Source organism: Cicer arietinum, chromosome 2 (assembly GCF_000331145.2).
Source record: "Cicer arietinum cultivar CDC Frontier isolate Library 1 chromosome 2, Cicar.CDCFrontier_v2.0, whole genome shotgun sequence".
In the NCBI taxonomy this organism is placed as follows: domain Eukaryota; kingdom Viridiplantae; phylum Streptophyta; class Magnoliopsida; order Fabales; family Fabaceae; genus Cicer; species Cicer arietinum.
The window spans coordinates 15,876,120-15,881,550 of record NC_021161.2 but is presented as its reverse complement, the minus strand read 5'-3'; the positions used below and the strand labels follow the sequence as shown (position 1 = coordinate 15,881,550).

Below are 5,431 nucleotides of genomic sequence, written 5' to 3'. Positions count from 1 at the left end.
ATCTTCTTTAAGAGGATAAAAAAAAATTCAAATGTAATTCCAGAATCTAAGAGGGCGTTTAATATAATTTCGTTCGATTTAGATGTTGTATAAATCATCTTTTTATCTCCAGTCTAGTTAGAGATGGAATTGTTATAGATAAACTAAAAAGTTATTGAACTTATTTGGATAACAAGAAAGTTTAGTATGATTGTAGAGCGAAAAATATCATATATCTGCATTAATATAAAATAAATTTTAGAATCTCTAATCGTAAAATGATATCAAATAAAATTTTAAATGTATTGTTATAAATTTTAAATATTCTGTTATAAGTGTAAATCAATATACAATTATAAATGTTTTTGTTTTGTTTTAGCCTACTAATTTTCATGAGAATAAAGCACCAATAAATAAGAGTTTAATCGGAAGAAATATTGTTGAGTTAGTATATTTCTACTTAAAAGTTATTGATTTTATCTTGATACATCGATTCGATACAATTGAAATTTATATCTTGTAGGACATACAACTCTAAATTTTACTTTAATAAATTTACATACACTGGAAAATAATCAAAATATTATAATAATTATCTACACCTAAAGTGATTTATCGACCCATGCAAGAATCTATATATCACGTTTTGTTTAAATTAGGAGCCGGTGATATCTGTCAACAAGTCATGTGGCTGTAGTTTAGTGGTGAGAATTCCACGTTGTGGCCGTGGAGACCTGGGCTCGAATCCCAGCAGCCACATTAATTTTTGACTTTGTATTTTTCATTAATAAAAAATGTGTTTTAATTCATAACACTATTAATGCACAAAACATAAGCCATATCTCCCTTCGTGCGCCTATCTGTCTCTTAGCCGTGCCTCTGCCGCTGCCGCTCCACTATAGCACTACTCCACCGCAATACCGCTACAACACTGCAACACCGCTACTCCACTGTACCACTGCCACTTCCTACTCTACCAACACTGATATAGGTATTTGTTTAGGCAATTTATTGTTTTTTGTTCTTACAAATTCTTGTTGATTTGTCAAATCTTTTGCAACATTTTATCATGTCTTTTTTATTTATATTCTTCTTCTCCTCTAATTCTCATTATAGCCACATGTTTACTGGTTTTTTTTCCTTTTTCTTTCTATTTATCGTTTTTCGTCTTTTTGTTACATGTTCTTTGTTTTTTTAACATTTCGTATTTTTATTCTTACATCTTGTTTTTTTATTATGATTTTAAAATATTTTTTTAACAAGGATAGTAATATTAACATGACGACTCCACTCATTCTTAGATGAAATGAATGTGTCATCAAATCCATTAGTTGATTGTGTAGATAAATGAGTGAATAATATTTATAAAAAAATGTGCAAGAAAGTAATGTCGATAGTCAACCACACTTGGCAATTGAGTTTGAATCTGAGCCGATGACTTATGAATTTTATAATGAATACAAAAAGAATTCGATTTGGTATTTGTCGAGAATATGCAAATAAAAAAAAAGATGGCATTTTGACTTCAAGAAGATTCTTATGCTTCAAAGAGGGTATTCGAGGTGTTGACAAACGAGGTCACCCAATAAGGGAGCCTATAGAAGAAACTAGAACAAGATGTACATCTCATGTTGTTATTTCCCTTGATCACAAGATTGAGAAATATAAAGTTGTTGACCTCATAGCTCAACATCATCACCCTCTTCAGCCGCCAGAGTATGTTCATATGATTCACTCTCATTGACACATATCTAAGGCACAAACATCACAAATTGTATTAGAAGATGAATTTGGATTGAGACCAAAAGATTTTCATGAATATATGTTCACACAAGTCGGTGGAATATAGACTGTTGGTTTTACAAGATGAGACCTTAAGAATTATTTCCGAACCAAAAGGAAATAGTCACTAAAGTATAGTGACGTGGATGTATTATTGATGTATTTTAAACAAGAAAGTGAAAATCTGATAGCGTTTCAGCAAGTGTACTGAATCGTTGCAAGTAATAATAAAACGGTAGTACCGAGTGTCGAACTCAAGAATTGCATTTTACTATTGAATTATATTTAATTACTAAACTTGAACAAAAAGTTCACAAATTGATTGAAATGGTATTTAAAATTAACAACTATAATAAAATTGATCCTTTATAATGAGAAAAATGTCAGGGATGAGTTTCACTTCGAATCAAACCTTGGTGTCTAGTTTTATCGTAGTTATTGAATTCCTTTATTGAATTATTACCGAATTCTCTTTATTATTCTTGCCCTAATGTCTTAGTGACATAACCTTTCATTCCAAAGTAACCCCTAATTCCTTAGTGGATTTAAGATTAGAATCAAGTCTTACCGTGCAAGAATTCTCTTTTTAAACTATTGCCTTTGCAACTAATTTAATTGATTTTATTACGTGCATCTATCCACAGACTACAAATTCATAAATTTCTCATCTCAAGCATTTGTAAAGTCCACTCCCGTTTCAAAATACGAATCGTATAACATTTTAATGTTGATAAAGCAATAAAAAGCATTAATCACATAAATGAGAAAAATAATTCAATAAACTCATTCATATAAATAGAAATCAAATTAGAAAAATAAGGATTTCATCTTGTTACACTCATCCCTAACAAATAGGGTTTTGTTACTCATGACAGAGATAGAAAAGATAGAGACTAGAGAGGAATTACAAGAAAGATTCATGAATGATTCTTGATAAAACTGCTCAAATGGTGTTAGAAACGGCCGTCTTTGAGTTTCTATGCTAAGTCACAAGTCTCCCCACTTCCCAATAGTAAAAAAGATGCATAGAAAGTGAAAAAAAAATGCATTTTAATGAATGTTGATGCGCGTCGCGTGTCCCAAGCGTAGGATTTGCGCTCCGAGCGCGCCTGGACAGTGTCACTGGTCTGGAAATGCGCCTCAAGCGCATCTGTTGCGCTTCAGACGCACAACTTGTTCTGATTAACGTTTTCTGCATTTTTCTCCTCTTTTGGATCTGAATCTGGCTCTGGTGTCTTCATGAAAGTTGTAGCTATGCGTCTTAGCTTTCATTTGCACTTGGTTTGACTCCAATTGGACATATACAACTCCAAATATGGCTGAAATACTTCACATAGTGCATGTTGATTTCTCACCAATAATCAACACTGCAATAAAACAAAGTAACAACGCAAAACTCTGAAAAATCTCTACTTAATCAAAGAAATAATAACATAAATATTTCATTAAATCAAAGAACTAAAATCAACAAAATATATCAAATAACTCCTTAAATTAACTAATGGTTAAAGATAAATAGGACTAAAATCAATGAAAAATATGCGCATGATGAAGAGTCATCAAAATCCCTCATTCTTTTATAAATTTCAAGTGGATGGCGAAGAGCAAGTAACAAATATATTTTGGGTAATCATTTCAGAATTAAGGATACGACTAAGTCCAATTCAATTTTTTTCTCAATCTATCAGAGTTTTTGTCTTTCCATCAGAGTTTTTGAATTTTCTCCATCAGAATCATTGACTTGATTGTTGGAGTCAGATGTTGTGTTGCTTGAATAATCAAAGTCATATGTAAAGCTGTATGACTTAGGATTAGTGACATGGGCAACTTCACCTTTGTTTCTTTATCATAATTATCATAACTTTAGAGTGTGCTATGTTACATATCAAAGGAAGAACTTTAGTACGAGTTGCAGTCTTCAGAGTCAACGAAATATGTGCTTCAGATGCAGACTCGGACAATTACTCATAATTCAGAGGCATGCTAAAAAATATTGTTCATTAGAGACATGATTAAGTTACTGTTATTCAGAGGGACGTTGAAGTTAATGTTTATCAGAGGCATGTTGAAGTTACTGTTCTTTAGAGGCATACTGTAGTTCTTGTTTATCAAAGACATGTTGAAATTACTGTTCATCAGAGGCATGTTGAATTTATTGTTCATTAGAGGAATGTTGAATCTTCAAAGGCTTACTAGATCTTCAGAAGAAGACGCAGAAACTGACTCATCAAAGGCATGCAAATAAGAAGTACGCTTCAATATTTAAAGGCAAACGCATAAACCGTTGAACTACTAGAAGCAAACCATTAGAGATAGATGCACGAACTTTTCCAATGCATTGGTTTGACTTATTTGATTTCGTTTTCTTTGACCTTTTCAGTTCCTCCAGTGATGGTATTCTCTAGTGATATCCTCTGATGGTGCTATCCTCTGGTGACTTTCTTTAGCAGTATCCTCTGATGATGGTTCCATTGGTCACTTCCTCTGGTGATATCATCTGGTGATTTTCTTTGGCGGTATCCTTTGGTTGTTTCCTCCAATTTTTCTATTTTAATTTCTGCATAATTAGTGAAGTTTTAGTGCAATAAATTATTCTCACAAAGTCATTTTGTTAGCATCAAAACCACATAGAGAAATTGTTCCTGGAATCAACTTGGTTCCAACAATCTTCGCTTTTTGATGATGATAAAACTATATTTTTTATAACAATTTTTCTTTTAGTACTTGACTCCCCATAAATCCAAGTTTTTTTTTCATTATCACCCCACAATGCATAATTGTTGTCAATATTTTTCTCCCTCTTTATTTATTTATTTTTAAATTGCCCTTTTTTAAATATAATGATCATAACTTAAGAAAATAGCCTTATATGAACATAACATAAAAATGATCCTACTATGAATCTAAACTGCTCTAAGTTTGGTACAACATTATTCAGGTATAATGGTAAGGTTTACATTCATTCTAATGAAGTAAAATACATATTCAACTATTGATTTGGGGAATATGTCAATCCATTGGTGTTTAGTATCTACAAACTGGATATTAAGTACTCTTTTATGAGCGAAGTCCCTAATGAAGTGATATTTGATTTCTATGTGTTTGGATCTAGAATGTTGGATTAAGTTCTTGGTTAGGAAAATGGCAGAAGTGTTGTCACATAATATGAGTGTTACTCTCAAAATCTTTTAATCTTTTAGTTGATGTTTCATCCATAGTAATTGAGAACTGAAACCAGCTCCTGAAATGAACTCAACTTCTGTTATTGAGATTGCAATTGTGCTTTGCCTCTTACTTCACCATGAGATTAAATTTTCACCAAGAAATGTGCAATTTCCACTTGTGCTTTTTGTCTCAAGTTTGTCTCCAACATAATCAGCATCACAATAGCCACTTAATTTGTACTTAGGAGATTTCTTAAAGAAAGCTAAGATTCGTATTACCTTTTAAGTATTTAAGGATCCTCTAAACAATAGTTAAATGAAACTCCATTGGATCATCTTGAAATCTTGCACTCAGACACTAAACATATTATCAGGTCTAGAGGAAGTAAGGTAAAACAGTGATCCAATCAATCTCCACTATTTTAACAAAGATTTTGCTTTTGAATTTTATATCAATATCATTAGTACATGGCAAGGAATAAATAGCTCTTATCCCAGTACAAGAA

At 31.8% G+C, this 5,431-nt stretch overlaps 1 non-coding gene across 1 annotated transcript; it reads left to right on the top strand.

Moving 5' to 3' along the window:
* The first annotated feature begins 666 nt into the window (after positions 1-666).
* TRNAH-GUG (transfer RNA histidin (anticodon GUG)) lies at positions 667-738 on the top strand. The gene has a single exon. It is a non-coding gene; the product is annotated as a tRNA-His (tRNA).
* Positions 739-5,431: the final 4,693 nt, after the last annotated feature.